Consider the following 16,914-nt stretch of genomic DNA (forward strand, 5'->3'; position numbering starts at 1 on the left):
CATAATTAGATATTAGAAAGAAAATATCAAACCAACCTACATCTGCTATTCTGACTGACCTGGGAATTACTTTAAAAATTACTTTGGCTTCATATTTAGTGAAAGCAGTTGGCACATTGGTTGGCAAACTGGCAGAAGAAAGACTGACTTCAATTCTTTTGGTGTCACTCGTAATTAATATCTCAAATTCAGATATTTGATGTATTGAATGTTTATTTTGTAATTATATTAAGGCTTGAATCATTTCCACTTTGCATTAGATGGATACAGCCTACATGAAAATTCAGGTCCTGCCAGGCTACATTCATGTAATGTGAGATTCTCCCTCTCTTTCCATTCCCCTATTCCTTTTTCCAGGTGAGGGGCAGTTTGGGAATATCCCCCCAGCAGACCTCATAATGAAGTGATGCAGTAGCTAGGGTGTGACTGACGTTATATTCTTTGGCTGTAATTCCCTGCGCTGCATGGAGATTGCCAGTGCAGTCAGGAGGTTCTGGCACATCACTGAAGGGCCAAAGAAAAGCTCCTGGATGAGCTGCAGTTTGAGCTGCAGTGTTGGTACTGTAACAAAGACATGTGGAGTGTGGGCTAATAGTGTGGTTAAATCATCTTTAGCCCAGCCACATTTTAAACTTTTCTCAATATTCCTGTTTTACACCAGGAGGTGCTTTGGAGTCAGATACTTTTCCATTATAACTCTCTTCTCTGATCAATCAGTGTCTTTCCGCTGTCTATGTGTATTTAGAATTTTAAAGACAGTAACACTCTGAAGTTGCCTGAGACGTATTTCCTAAGCAGCAGGATAGCTGGACCCGTTTTTCTGTCTATCACTTCTGTCTTGTCCCTTGGTGTGTCTTGGACAGGTTTTGTCCTAGGTCCAGTTCTACAGGGAACTTAAAAAGAGTACAGGTGTCTTCTGAGCTATTCTTGTCTCTGTATGTGATGACACCCACAACCGCAGATCACTTAACCCTTAGTTTATAATGTTTTCATTATCTTCAGAATCAAGGCCTTAAATTTTAGAAGCTAGTGGTGAAACCTTAATACATACCAAGAAATGACAATGACTTAACTGTTACCCCATTAAAAAGCCATGATGACAACATCTTAAGGACAACAAATTTATTTGTTTTCATACAAGAACCATATTGGCTCTTTTTCAATGGAATATTCATCTAAGCAGCTGAGTGGTTCAGAACCTTGGACAAACTCCTTGAGCAATACTATATGTCATCCCAATTTCTGTGTCTTTATCAGTGCTAAGCCAGCTCCAACCACAGAAAAGCACATCATTCCCCAAGGAATAATAGAAAATTCAATTAAAATTACTGATGAGCCTCCTACAAGAATGCTGCCTAATTTCCATGCTGCTCTCAATGGTTTTGACTGGATAAAAGTAAACTTTTTTTTCTTTTGTTTGCATTAATTATTCTTTTCCCTTTGGGTACAAGTGGTAGCATTGATGACCATTCTGTGGGAGACCAGGACTTGGGATTGTTGTGATTCCAAACTAACCTGAGAGCTGCAGGATGCCAGCCCTCTGTGCCCTGCCCTACCTCTGTGTTTCCCATCAGTGTTGGGCTGGAGGAAAGGTGTGGCAATGACACAAACATTTGTACTATTCAATATGAGCATGAATAGGTATGCTTACAACAACAGGAAGAGCATTTATTGCAGCAGCTTTAGCCAGTGGTGCACTTATGATAAAAACCTGTAGTTTTAAAAGGTCAGAGCTCTTTCATTCAATGGTAGTCACGTATTTTGCTCTGCTCTAAATTTGCGTTGACCAAGAAAGGGATTGAAGAGCAAGGGGTTTGTGCTGTTTGTTTTTTTCCCTGTTTAAGGTTCTACTTGGTGGCTGGACAGAAGAAGCAGGAGAAAGAAGTCATGAGAATGTGGAGAACAGGCACATCACAGGTTGTGCACAGCCCCCTTCCCTCCAGATCCCTGGTTCTCCCTGTGTGCTACCCCAGGAACTTGTAGAAAGATCTCCAAGCCCAGTGTGAGTCAGCTTCCCTGCAGCAGTGCAGTGCTGGAGCAGTCAGCTTGTTCACATCAGCAAAGCAGACCATGATGAAGGCAGCTGTAACTGCACACTTTCGCCTCCCAGCAAGGTATTCACATGTAGCTACTTGAGCACAGCACACACGAGGGCAGAGCTGGGATGTGAGAAGGGTAAGAGTTCCTTTAAAAAGGAGTACTAGCCAATGCCGGGTGGGGGAAATAAAAGGAAAGCAAAAAAAAAAAAAAAAGCTGTGTCAGAGCTACAAATGGATTTATTTTGATAGTGTGGGATGATTTAGAAAGATATTTATGAGAAAGGAAGAATAGCTGTGGTTTTGTAGCTGAGCAGCTGACGATTAATACAGCATTTTGTTCTGTTTCAGTTTTTTTATAACTTACTATTATAATACTTTTAATGGAAAGCTGAAAAATTTAGACAAAGTTTTTAATAAGGTGATTCATATACATTGTTATCCTGCTTCGGTCTGTGTTTGTAAAAGAAAATTTATGTATATATTCGAATTAACCAATTTCTAAGCTGCATACTTGAGAGAACTCTCTTATCCACTATTCTGAGCCAAGGATGTTTGTGGCTTACCACAAATTCCTGTGCAAACACTGTCTTTAATATATTTCTGCTTAAGGTATTTTTTCTTTTTAATTACAATAAGAAAATCAAAGTATGCCTAATCCAGATGGAATACATTTCATGGGGTTGTGGTTTTATTCAGGGTAGGAACTTGTGTTGTATTTTTCATGGTTGAACTCAGCATTCCGATTTAAGGAGGTTTTTTTGTCAGACATAAAATGCTTCACGTGCCCAGATTCTGCTACATGTTGTTCAGCTCAAGATGATCTATTTCCTATTGAAAGATGAGAGTTTATACCTCTGATATTCCCTCCACGCATCATTATTTTCAAGGGTATCAATATTAATTTTGTTATGCTTATTGCTTCTTAAACTAAAGGACAAAATATAGAAAAATGTCAGAGACATAAGGATTAATTTCTGCAGGTTTTACATGTAAATGCCAAATAATTTAAAAACCAGCTGAAGCCCTGTGCTGAATATCATCTAGCTGAAATTCTCTAACACTATAAATAATGGAGGCAAAAAGAAAAATATTACATTTCAATTTCAAACTCTCATGACTCTTTGGGAAATAGTGTAAAATTTCAACGAGTTTGAAGGCTTTTTAATAAATGTTAAACTAGTAAATTTTCTACTTGGGATAAAGTCTGTGAATGATTTAGCTAAGAAGCTTTAGTGGTTAGATAAGTAATATTTATAGACTTCTAGGTAAAGTCTCTGTTGTTGTTTTCAGTAGCACAGCAGTTCTCCTTTCCTAAGGGACATTTGGGAATTAAAATGTCACTATCAACAATTTTGCATCTCGGTTTCTCACTTTCCTTCCAACTCCAGCCTCAAGAGTGCTCCCTTTTGGCACAGCTCTGGGCAATGCTCACTACTGTTAGTGTATAAGTTACTCCTTTTTTCTTTGACAGGATACCCTTGATCAGCATGCCAAGGAAGGGGAATTTAAAAGCATCCTTTTTCCTCTGTGCAATTTTCACACTTGTGCTCCTGGGAGGGTGAAGTTTGGCCCTCGGGGCTGGAATGGAAGGTACCTGATCGATCAGCACCTGAGATCTCCGTCTGTGTCACTGTCCTCAGCAACAGTTCAGAGGCCCACGAGAAGGTAAGAAGTGGCCAGGTGAACACATTTCCGCTCAATCATGCGTTTATACTGAGTAACGGGGACGCAGCTCTTTCCCTGAAGCTGTTATTTCAGTAGCTGGCACTGCATGATGCTGTTGGTGAGTATGAAAATAAATCAGATCAAAGGGACTAGGGGGTTGTGGTTTTTTTTTTTTCTGGCAGTGGATGCTTGAACTTTGTAATATAGGTCAAACCAGTTCCACATCGGTAGCTAAGGGGGAAAAAAATGCCCTTCATTACGTTAACAAAAACAGGGGTTTACATGTGCATATATGCCAAATTCATTAGGCAGGTAATGAAGCATTTGCACAAATGTAATTACAAACAGCAATTCTGACAGTTCATAACACTGCATTAATAATCACTACAATTAGTTCTGATGATGGAAGCAATTTACAGCACGTCACATGTATAAATAATGGTGCATTTCCTGAATGTGTCATTATTATGTATTAAGGATGCCACCTTGTTGTGACTTTCTCTGTAATGTTCCCCTTGAATCAAAGTTAAGGATACAAGAGTGATGTTTTTCTGAGCTACAGTATATTTCATACTTGTACGGTTTAAATAGTGAGTTGAGGTCATTCGTGCAAGTTCTGTATGTGGAAATGTGAAATGCCTAAATAAAGGGCATCAGTAATTAGTTGTTACTGAATGATATAGGATATTATTGAATAAATAGATCCTCCCATTTTAGTAATTTAAATAAATCTGAGAGATATTTTTAAAGAAAAAAAAAAGAGAGACAGAAGTATCACCCCTTGGGGATATGGTTTTCTCCATATCTTCCAGCTTGTATTTACTCTGAGAAATTAATTTTCTTTTTGTCTTCATACCCCTACTAACCTTTATTTAGTTAGTAGGACATCAAGCTGTTTCTCCTTTTGATATCATAGTGAAATAATTGCTTAATTTTATTATGATGATTTAATAATGCTTCCCATTTAGAAAACAAGTCTATGAAATCAGCTTATTCCAACCCTTAGTTTTCTTTGCTAATAAATCTTGCTGCTTTAAGCTGTTCTTTTCAAACCACCATTCATAATCTGCATAATTCATTTTGCTAATTAATGAGAGGGAGGATTCTGATGGCAGGGAATACTAGAAAGGTCTGTAAGAGCAAGAATTATTTCTTCTCTCCTCCTGGTAATATTGCTTGTTGGCCTTTCTCATTGTGCTGCCTAGTGATTCATTACCCTGTGGCTTCGTAAGGATTTCTTAAATGTAGATATTGAAGAGAGAAACCAGACAATAGGATTTTTTTAAAATGTGAGTTCCTATGTACACATGCATGTCTATGACCTTGGGCATATATACATACACATAGATCATATGTATATAATCTTCCAATTTATTGTCCTTTGAGAGCAACCTTCTGGAGACAATTAAGCATTGACCAGAAAGCATGAATTGAGTGACTTGAGCTAGCCCTTCAGCTAGTGGAAATTGCCATCACTCTGTTATAGCTTCCACCAGTTTATGGTGTTTTCCCAAGAATATTTAATCTTGTATCTCAGTTTTTCCTGATGCTAGGACAGCACATTAACCTACAATGGTTAAGGTCTCTTCACATGAAGTACAGGATGCCTGATCCTGCTTCATTGTCCTACTCTTGCCCTCCCCATATGTGTTCAAGGAGTTGTCACTGAATATTATTGTGGGGGGAAGTGGATTCTGTCCTCTCCATTATCCACCCACGCAGATATATCTCTGTGGGTTTTTTGGGTACAGCAGATCAGTTTTGTATAGAGTACAGCGGCAATTATGTGAACCTGACAGCCCAAAACATTTCTAATGCAAACTCTGCAGTTTTCTCACACTCACAAAAATGTCCCTTTTATATCACCAGCTTTGATTATCCCAGTATAATCAATGTCCCAGAAGTGTGCAGCTGAATGAGCTTGTACTGAATTAGAATATTGATACTCTTCCAAAGACAAAGGAAAAGGCAATTTCTTGAGATAAACATATATGAAATTAGAAAAACGTTAAATGAGTTTTTGTTGCCAACAAAGAGAAAGGTTTATTCTGACTGCAAGAACCTTTCATTCTAAATCCAAGTTGCTGGCATTTTTCACAGGCATTCTCTGTCCAGCCTTCTCATCACACCATGCAGCACTGCATATTATATTCCAGTGGTTTAGGTTTTTTTAAATTCATTTTTCATTTTCTTTGAACCAGTTTAAAATAAAGATGGATTAGCATTTCACATAATCAAATCGCTGCATACAAGTTTATGTAGCAAGCAGGCTGAAATAGCTGCAGCTATTTTACTTGTTCTGTTCTGTCACATCATGCAATATTTAAAGGCTATAATTAAGTTTTTATTCAAACTGTTGGGAGGCAAATACTGCCCCCAAGGGCGTAAAGGTTCCTGTCTGCAAAGGTTTCATCACAAACTGGCATATTTTGCAAACCAAAGGGGAGCAAAAAGAAGCTTCAAATGCTGTGAAGCCAAATAAAAGGGAAAGACAGTGGTTCCTTGAATAAAATGTTTTACCACCCTTAACCACATGCTTTCTCTGTGACATTATGACTAGAATTCTATGATAAAATTAATGCTTATATGATGTAGCAGTAATGGGATTAATATTAATTCAATTTTTACCAAAGTTCTTGAATACTTCCCAATTTCAAATAATGTAGAATTTCAGTAACTAAACGTTCCCTAGTGAGAAGATATGAAAGACTGCAATCAGATACATGTTTTTTATTTCTCCTCCAAGAAAGGCACAGTAGGTTACCTTCCTGTCACTCATGAGGATTATATTTTTAAAGATCTCTATGGGAAAATACATGCACTTGTTCACAAAGTTATGTTCTCTCATATCATGTAGTGTTTTGAAAACGTGGTTTTCTCTAAAGTTTTTTATAAGGGCTAAGGGAGAAAACATAAGGCTTGGATAATATGTCTTACACTATTACTGAATTTTAGTCACAAATTTGCTATTTTTGCTCAGATACCTGTCACTGGATTGAAATAAAAGAAATCTGCTTTAAATGTTATTTGCTGAACAAACCAAATCCATCAATACAAATGTATAACCATGGAGCTTTCTAAAAGGAAGTAGCTGGATTTCTTTTGTCTCTTAACAGCATTTATTCTGAACAGCTTAGGTAAATCCTTTAAGCAGCTGACTTGTTTCGTTCTATTCCTCAGGTGGGTTCCAGAGGAAGACTTGCATAACCTCCTCAGTGAGATCATGTAAGGTGGCCACATCACAGGATGCCTGGGACTGCAGGCTCTGCTGGATCTGTCTGCAGGAATTCCTCAGCCTGAAAATCCCGGTGAGCATTTTCATTTTTAATACCTAAAGCTACTGAACAGGTACCCAGTATATTTAACCTAAGGGAAAGAGAAAACCACACGCTTTCTCATCCAGGCAGCCCCACCTGGGGTAAGGTCTTGTCTGGCTGTGAGGGAATAAATTTGTCGATGGTTCATCATGAGCAGATTTTGGCTGAAAGGGTTTATGAGTTGACATACTGCTTGTCTACTTTTGCAAGTATCATTAATTTGTAACTTGAATTCAGTGCTTCACAACAGTGCTTGTATAGTGAGCTTAATGACATTGGATACACTTAGGTTTCCCTTTTCCTAAGAAAACTGTTTAAAGGGGCTTCCATTTAGAAGGTTTTAGGCAGGCATGGGAAATTCTCTCTTATGGAACTGCACTTTAACCAGTGTAACTGATAGACTCACCACTTTTAGCAGTCCAGAATGGCACTGTCCTTAGAGTTTTCACTTACTCTTTGCACATTTTCCTCCTCAAAAAAATAATGGAAATGTTATACATTTCCTTGCATCCCACTCTTCCTAAAACAGGGAAAATAGCTTGTAAGACTGTTTTTAATTTTCCACTACCGTCTCACACATCTGTTTCTGTAGCTTTGCCAGGTTATCACCAGCTGACATACTGAATTATTCAAATTTCATTATTGAGTTTTCATCCTGGACAGAAGTGTGTGTGAAGCATCCATGACTCCAAAGGCCCAGATTGCCAAAGTTGCTTCTAATCAGCAGCAAATGCTACAAGTTTGGTGGCTTCAAAACGAAAATGTTGCTTTAACTTTAGTTCTAAGAAGTTTTGCATGGAAACTGCTTTAATCTGTTTTCATATACATAGTTCTAACAAATACATGGGGTGTGTGTATATATGTACACACATACAATATAAATGTATAATATTATATATATGTTTTATATGTATGTATATATATATGTGTATATATATATATAAATATTTTAAACCCCTATATGCTTCTCTTTAGCTGCTGAATAAGCCACTTTAGAGAACTGATTGTACTCAATTTGCCAAAACCAGCCAAGAGATCTTTCAAGCGCCCTTTCCAGACTTATTATTTTTCATTGTCCAAAGGCAAAAAGCTCATTTATGTGTGAAAAAAAAATAAAAATTATCATGCTACGTGTGAGCAGGCCATTTGTGGAGCCAGGCTAAGCAGGGAAAAGTGCCCCTTTCACCCCTGGCAGTGGGCTGAAGCCTACCTTTTGGCTGTGAGCGAGAGGAGCAGGCTGGTGTCTCCTTGGTCCCAAAGAAGCAGGATTTCATATGTCAAAGAGCCACCCTCAGATGAAGGCAATTGGAAGTAACTGCTCAGAAGAAGCCCAAGAGTAAGTTGCCATGGAGATGGAAAGGCTAAACACCACTGTACTCCTGACCTCAAAAGAGGCTGATTTCTCCACATGACAGCTGAGGTCATGGGGGCATGGTGGGAAGCTCATCCTGCCAGCTCCAGCTCTGCCTCTAGCCTATGGATAAGTAAAGAATTACTGCTTTACTACTTTAGGTAGTCCATTAACCTTCACAAGCCTGAACTTTCATTCAAATAATTGCAAAATAAGTATAGGTGGTGAAACCTGAACAGAATCACTGCTATTTGTATGGCCTTTGGAAAGTTTAAGGACCCAACCCTTAGCGCAGATCCACTGGTATTTTAAACAGTGAGGTATCTTTCTTAGGTTCTTGCTGTAATTGGAAAAAGTTAAAGCCCAGAATTACCAGCAAAGCCAGAAAATCATTCAGTGACTGGCAGCCAAATGAATGTAAATAGGATGGTCCTTCATCAGCAGTGGGGCTTTGTATTCACTGGGGAGATTACCTTCTCTTTTTAACTTCTTGCCTTATGATGAGTTTTTTTAGCTACAAATTCATTCCACGGGGTCCATTAGAATAACCCACTATGCCTCAGCCTTGATAGACCTCACCAGTCATAAAGACAGAAGGGCAGCAAGCTCCTGCTATGTGCCTCAGTAACCCACAGCCTCCCTCTGTACACACGACTCCCACAGATGCAGTAAAACGTGATTTAAGTGCCAGCAGAGAGACTGGTAAGTACAGATTGTCTGACAGAATTGATCTTCCACTCGAGGTAAATAACAGGGCTTTTTTCAAAACCTCAGCACTACTTCAAAGTGGCGTCTTAAGATACAGCTTATTGTGGGTGAGGTTAGTGGTGCAAGTTCAGGCACAGGTAAATGGCTGGTTGCAGAACCAAAATGACTTCAGAAATAAGTGCTTACTGGTGTTATTTTGAGCAGCAGCTTGTTGTAGACTGTTCTAAATGCCAGAAGCTGTTAAATGTTATTGTGATTTTGTGGAGTGGACCCTGCATTAGGAAGAAATAGCTTTTGTGAAAAGTACCACTTAGAGCTAGAAATATTTTTCAGCAAAACAACTTCAAGCCTCTTTTAAATTGCAGACAGCTCTATGACAATAAGTTCAGAGAAATTCTTTGAATTCAGTGAAGTTCTTACAGCACAGGAGATGGGGAAGTCTGGAAAATAAATGTGACTGCTACAGTTTTTATTCTTATTTTATTTATTACTTTTTATTTTATTTAGGAGGTCAGCCCACTGAGAGTACATCTCACCAAAGTCCTGTCTACATAAATCTTGATCTGCTCCAAAGTCCCAAGTCTTATCTTAACATATTCTGACAGAGTTAGGATCTTCCTGCTCTATAGGAACAGCAGTTCACAGTATTTGGCTCAATACTGAGCTGATTGAGACCTTAATTTTTTATCCTGTTAAAATTATCACCACTGTCTATCTCATTGAGGCCGAAGAAGCCATACAAAAAAACCATGCAAGATTCCTACACTTGGAGAGATGGAGTAACAAAATGGCACAAGAATCCTTGCTGGGCTGCTGAGGTGATGCAGACTTTCAGTACTTATAATACACTTAAAATACACTTGCTTCAGTAGTGACAGTCCTTAAAATAAATGCAAAGCATTCTCATGAAGTAAGAAGCAATCCCCCAGAAAATTGAGAAAATTATGCAAATGCTGGGAATACTGTGGTAACCCTTGTTCCATTGTATCAGAACATGCAGCTGTCACGCCACAGATTTCAAACAAATTTCTGAAACTTTGTAGATACAGCAGAATGTTTCCTGATGCCAGCATTACCAATAACATTATTGATTCTTTTCCTACAGCTTGAAGGGGAACTTGGCACCATGTTACCACCAAACCTGGATAATGATGGATTCCATAAATACATAGAAGAAATGCTTCCATCTGAAAGCCCTGTACTGTATGGACTGCACCCCGATGCTGAGATGGGATTCTTGTCAACATCAGATAATCTCTTCAAAATTCCTTTGGAAAAGCAACCCATGTATACATGGGAGAGGGATCAGACCAGTTTCATTGAGAGGTGAAGTTCTTCATCTAGTGTGTTGTCAGTGCTGTTAATGACAGGTGAGATTCACATCTTACTGTGTTATTTCAGCAATAGCCTTAATTTCTGAGGGGAAAAAAGGCATTAAATCAGAAAAGATCAGATGAGTGTTAATGGTTGTGATAATGCACCAGCCTGGCCAAGGGGTAATACACTGGGAAGACATTTGGATTGATTTCTTTTTCACATTGAATTTATTGTGGCATGGGAAACAAGGTATGAACCTATCTCTCTTTTTTTTTTTTTTGGTATACTTTTATAGGCAAGTACAGCAACAAAAACTTACTAGAAAAAAGATGTGGTTGGTTGAATTGGCGGGTCTTGTCTTGACCTCTATCTTTTGTTCCCATCTCCTGCATGACAAAACTCCCTAGGGTAGCTTTCCTACACCTTCTCACTTGTGCCAGACATAGGAAATCCCTCCCAGCCTGCAATGCTGACTTTTTCTGCTGCATTCACAGCACAGTCTAGCAGTGGTGTGCAGGCTTTCCTTGCCAGGAAGAGCAGTCCAAGCACAGGCTCTCCCATTGCTTCCCTTCCTGGGCACTTGATCTGAGCAGGAGCCTTGTGGCTGCTCCAAGACTTCCCTTGCAAGCAGTAGAGGAAGAGGAGGTTTTCAGGGAGTTGTAGTTTTTGGGTAGTCTGAAGAGGTGAATCCTGGCCACAGAGGGTGTTTGACCAGCTCTCAGACTCAGCACCTCACCACAGAACCTGGAGTCTAGCAGAACAATAACATTAATACTGATAAACTATCAGATGCTGGGTTAAAGGGACCAGCCCTAATACCAGGATAAGCTTTGTCGCTTAATATGGAGTTGTCTGTGACATTCTAGTTCTGTTCATAGTCAATATATGTCAGACACACAGATACATAGCCAAACTCATTCCAGAAAATTTTAAAAGGATGAGTTTTAAGCATGAAGCATCATTGGTGCTGTGCTTAAGGGATTAAATGAATAAAGGAGCAGGGAAAGAAAATGAAATCACATATCTCAGCTAGTTCTGTTTTCAGATCTTGCCATCTTCTGCACCTTCCTTTCTGAATGTAGATCTGAGAAACTATGTCCAGATGCCCCAAAGCCTGGCATATAAGACTGAGCCTTCAGCTCCTTACCTTACCAGAGTTAGTTATTGTTGCCTGTGACTGCCGCTCCAGTTCTGCATTTCTCCATACCTTTCTTTACTCCCTCCTTTTCCTCTGAACACTGTTCTTTTCCCCCCTCTTATCACTATCAGATCATGGAGGCTTTGCAAAAGGAAATGTGACAACTCTGCATGCAAATAGCCAAACATTGCTTCATCTCCTGGGGGGAGCTTGTGCTTTTCACACTCAGTTCCCACCCACTTTAGGGAGTCTGGACTATAACATATGGCATTCATCATTAAGTCTGCCAAACCTAGGGCTGAAACAGAGGCTGAGCTGCATTGATGCAGTGATTTAATTCCTGCTCATTAGTGCTGTTATGAATTGTTCTTCATTTATGTTCTGTCTCAGTTCCAGAGCAGGCCTGCAGGGAGAGAGAGTCTTTTTGGGGATGAGACATATGAGTGCCTGTGCTATGCTCTGGCTAATGCCTGAGACAGCAAGGACTGTGGGTGGTGGAAGGGATGATGGAAGCTATTAGGTACTAGAGAAATACAAACTACTGATCACACTTAACTGTAAATCAAGACAATTCCAGGGTATATCCTAGTAATAGCAGTCATCCCAAGTCCAGGGACAATGTGTTAGTAGGATTCAAGGGTCAATGTTACCTGAAAATGTAAAGCTAAATAGAGCTGCTAAGTGTTAATTGGTTTGCAGTCATTCCTCTCAATAGTGTAGCCAAGAAGACAGCAAAGGTGATGGAGGGAGCATCTCTGGTTTTTGTCTAAGAAAATGAGGTATTTGTGCTCTTCTGAAGAAATCAGACTTGAGAGGAGATGAGTCACAAAGAGTTGATTGCTGAGATTTCTATTGGCTCTGTTGTATTATCCTAGACAGGTTAAGAATGTCTGGGATGATATTCTGGAAATGCTTCCTGAGAAGCCTAACAAAGCAGAAATCATGCAGGAAGACTATTGCCTGGAGACCCTATGCTATTGTTTGCTTTGAAGAGTAAGGTGATCAGCCTTTTCCTTTCAGAGATCCATAGGTCTTTGAAACAGCTGTACCTCCATTTGAAGGCAAATTACTTATTTCAGGGCTTTTTGTGGCTTTTTTGGAAATGAAAGAATAGTTATTCTTTATGTATGCTTTTTATTTTTCTCCAAAGGCAGAGCTGATGTTTTCTGCTCACATGGAAGTGCTGCAATACACACTCTTCTGTGATGTTGTGCCAGACACATGGACTAAACCAGCATATCCATCTAAACACAGTTTTGCCCACTGGTAAGTGACAGGGTTTAGCAGCTATGCAGAGCCATTCCAGTGATTTAAGCCCAGCAGCCTTGTTCCATTCATATTTCTCCCAATTTTTGTCCTAATGAAAATCAGTTTTCCTTTGAAGTGGGTTTTGCAGAAACGCCAAGCACTTTGCTAAATCGACGGCTCTGTCACCTCCCTTTGTCCCAAGAACCAGGCTTGTGTGTTCAGCATCTTGTGGGATTCCTTTCCCTTAGCCTGCCATCAGCAGTGGTTAGACATGGATGAAACAGGCATTGTTTGGAACAGGAAATTCTTCTGATACCTCATGGCAATGTATGCTGCATTATGCCATTATTCAGAGCCTCTGTCAGAATCCTTTATGTTCCTGATGTGCACTTTGCTCTGGCTTATTGGAAGTTTAAATACCAAAGAAGATGGTATCAGACAATTTGCATTTAAGAAGCCACCAACTGTTAGCAAATTCTGGTAGTTTCTCATGGTGAAGTTCATGTTTCTCCCCAAACAGGACACAGATTTAACAGGACTGAGCATACTCACAATTCTCTGCTGCCAGCAACCATGCTGATACCCTCTACAACTGATTTCAGACATACTTACATGAGGGAAACCACAGATTCCATTGAAACAATCACCTTATACTTACATAAGCTTATACTTATTGGTGGCTTCAGCAATGTACTTTCTTTGTAGACAAAAGGACCCTTTACACTTGAAATCTGTAGTTTATTTTGTCTAAAATAGTAGTTCACAGTTAAGGCAGGAGTTATTGATGCTTCTTTTTTAGGGTTACTGATTTTCTCATGAGGTGTCCAGAACTTGACATCTGGACACAAGACCTTGTGCTGCCAACAGTGGTGAGGCTTTCTGGCTTGTTCCATCCTCAATGCTTTCTGACACATCAACAGTGATGGGTGTAGGGCACCAAGCATATGGTTTCAATGCCAGACATTTTTCTTTAAGTACTGGTGTTAGCTATGTTTGTGATGCTGTTTGGAGAGTTAATCACAGTTTAAATAAAAATATAAAAATCATCTTAACATCAGAATAATCCTTTCCTGAAAGCAGAGGGAACAATCCAAACTTGTCTTCAGGCTACTCAGAAGTGTGAAGACAAAGCAGCTAGGAAATAGATCTTGAATTTTATAGCTTAAAAAAGGCTTAAGAGTGCAAGTTTTTCTACCATTTTTATTTAACTAATTCAGCGCATATCTCATGGTATCATTCTATTTTCTTCTATAAAGAGTTATGGGGCTAAGGAGAAAAATAAATCAAGTCTCCCAATCCTCTTTGTGTAGTTGCTGCAATAGTGGGGGATGGAAAACTTTCAGCAGTGTAGTGAATAAGCAGTACATCTCATTTCTTGTCACAATCACAGCATATTAGCTGAGTTGGTTAGAGGATGGTGCTAGTAACACCAAGGTTTGTGGGCTCAGTTTCCATATGGATCACTCATTTAGGAATTGGACTTAATGATTCTTGTTGGTCCCTTCCCACTCAGAATATTCTGTGAATCTGTGAATGTATGTTTGCATTTATCCTGAACACCACAGGAGTGCTTGGTAACAGAGAAGCTGAAATTCTGCATGGTCACCAATGGCACTGAGCTAAATGCTTCACTTAGCTAGCAGAAAGGTGGCCAGGAGCTCCTAACAGGACACTGGCTGGGCTGCCACCATTCTCTGGAGAAGGGCAGACCCCACACAGTCTCAGGCTTGAGCATAATGGCCCAAGAGGTTGACAGTTCTGATATTAAAATTACTGTCAGGATATTGAATTATTGAAAGCACTTGTTTGTTTTAATGCTGTTAATGCACAGCAGGATGGATAAGGTGTGCAGATGCTACCAAAAAGACCAAGGAGTATGACCCAGCAAGGGAAGGAGCCTGTATCTGTGTGCCTCCCATGCAAGGTAAGAAATAAATTGCTTGGTCTCCTAGTTTTCAGGGACTCTATTAGGCATTCAAGTTGCACCAAGAGTTGCACTAAAGCATTGTGACCCTATGAATAGCATCAAGAAGCTTAGGTATGGTGCTAGATTGCTGGCATTAGTCACTGGAACTTTAAATTTCATACCAGCTTGGTGTTCTAATCAGTAAATAGTAAATATTTAATATTTATATATATTTATAATATTTATATAATAGATACATTTATAATAAATCCTGCATTTAAATAACTGTTAAGTATGTCTGAACAAGGTCTGCATTGTGGCAAAGCAGCAGCTCTAATCCAACTGAGGTTCAGAAGCTTAAAGACTATTCCAGAAACTATAAATTTCACAAAAATGAACTTCTAGAATTTTTTTGCAGTTCTCAGAGGTGCAGAATAGTAGTTAGCACATGCTAGCAACCTGGATCAAGTAATCTAAACAACTGCAATTTGAAAAAAAAAAACCCAAAAAAACACCACAACCTAACTCCCCCAAAAGCCACCAACAAAACCAAAACAAACAAAAACCTCCACAAAAATAATCTTTATCCTGTTTTCTTCTTCTACCTTGACTGAAAGTTGCCAATTCTAAATAAACAGATATAAAGAATTATGAATGTTTTATTTGCTGGGTCATAATGCTTACAAAGCTTTTTGGGGAGACATACCAAGAATAAAGGAAGTACTTGAGAATACCTGTACTGTGGGTCCCTTCCAACTTAGAATACAGTGATTCTGTGATTAGGCATGAGATATAATGAGGTATAATTAGGTGGGCAAAATCTAAGAATTAAGAGATTTTTTTAATCTGGATTTTCAAGCAGTCAGGTTTTGCAGTAGCTGTAATATGGTTGTAGGCTGTCCCTGAATGGAAACTGTGTTCACCTTTTGAGCTGCAACCCTCTTGTAACAACCTTCACATGACAAACATTGTATTTTGTTCTTTTGTATCTGTATTTTCCTGAGACTGAAGCATCTAGCTCAGAAGCACAATTCAGACCTGCTGTCCATGTAAGACTTTAGTTTTAACTAAGGAAAGCTGTCAACAGTTCATTAGAGAAAGGTGAGTGACTCCCAGTGGCAATAAGAGAAATATCATTGTTACTTATACTCTTCACCAGACCCAAATATAATAAAAAGGAAAGCCACTCTTTTGGAAAGGAGTTGCTACTACAGCAGGTAAACCGCAAGGGGAAAGTTGGGATGGGGGAATGGAGCAGTGGCAAGGATGTTATTTGAATGTTGCTGTTTGAAATGGGGGCATCAACTTTCCGGGTTTTTTTTAGACATATGTCAGTCCAAGGGCAACACAGTTCATTCCTCTTCTGGAGATGAGAAAACCATCAAGGAATCTTGTGAGTGCAGTTTAGGCTTGTATCAGTGTTTGCCTATATAAAATTATCTATCTATCTCTCACTACAGTCTCTGCTTTTAGGAAAATGGCATGTTGATGAATCCACAAGTACAGTCCAGACAGATGCTATGTACTCATCTCTGCATTTGTGATGATGCATAGCAGGCCAACAAAACCTAAATCTAAAACCAAATCTAAAGTCTACACTACATCTGTATGTTCAAATGTAGCCATAACTATTTAGCAGCTGTTTAAACACAAATAATTCTGATCTTGCACTACAGAACATTATGTAAAGCAGGTGCTACTCTTAGTGCGGGCACCACACAGGACATCCAGTGGGGTCCATAGCAGAAGCATGGATCAGGAACTGACTTCAGCAATGCTGTTTTTAAAAGGCTATTCCAGTGGATCAAAGGGAAACTAAGAATGTCTATGACTGTCCAGCTAATAAAAGCAAAAAGCAGGAGGACAACTTAGTCTTGGACTTTCAAGCTGAAAATCAAGAAGTCAGGTAAATGGGTTCTAGCAGGAATAGCCTTACTCCTGGCGGTTTCGTACTAATCTTTCAACAAAATGTGCTGCTTTCTCAATCTGCCTGATAGGAAAAGGAGATAAGGATTTTTCAGAGTCAGTTGGAGCCAGGAGATGTGTCTCACAAAAGCCACAATCCTTAATGTTGCACTTATGTGGTCTATGTTGTTATTTCCTCATCTGTCAATGTTGTGCTCATGTGTTTCTTCACATAATGATTATTGATCTCCAAGCACCATTACACCTGCTATGGGAAAGCAAATGAGAAACATCAGAATCAGGGTGTAGTTTGAATCACA

General features: G+C 39.2%; 1 pseudogene; it reads left to right on the forward strand.

Annotated features, from left to right (window-relative positions):
• Positions 1-10,410, forward strand: part of LOC117006824 — a 37,126-nt pseudogene extending 26,716 nt beyond the window's left edge.
• The last annotated feature ends 6,504 nt before the right edge of the window (positions 10,411-16,914 follow it).

Source organism: Catharus ustulatus, chromosome 1 (genome assembly GCF_009819885.2).
Source record: "Catharus ustulatus isolate bCatUst1 chromosome 1, bCatUst1.pri.v2, whole genome shotgun sequence".
Classification (NCBI taxonomy): Eukaryota; Metazoa; Chordata; class Aves; order Passeriformes; family Turdidae; genus Catharus; species Catharus ustulatus.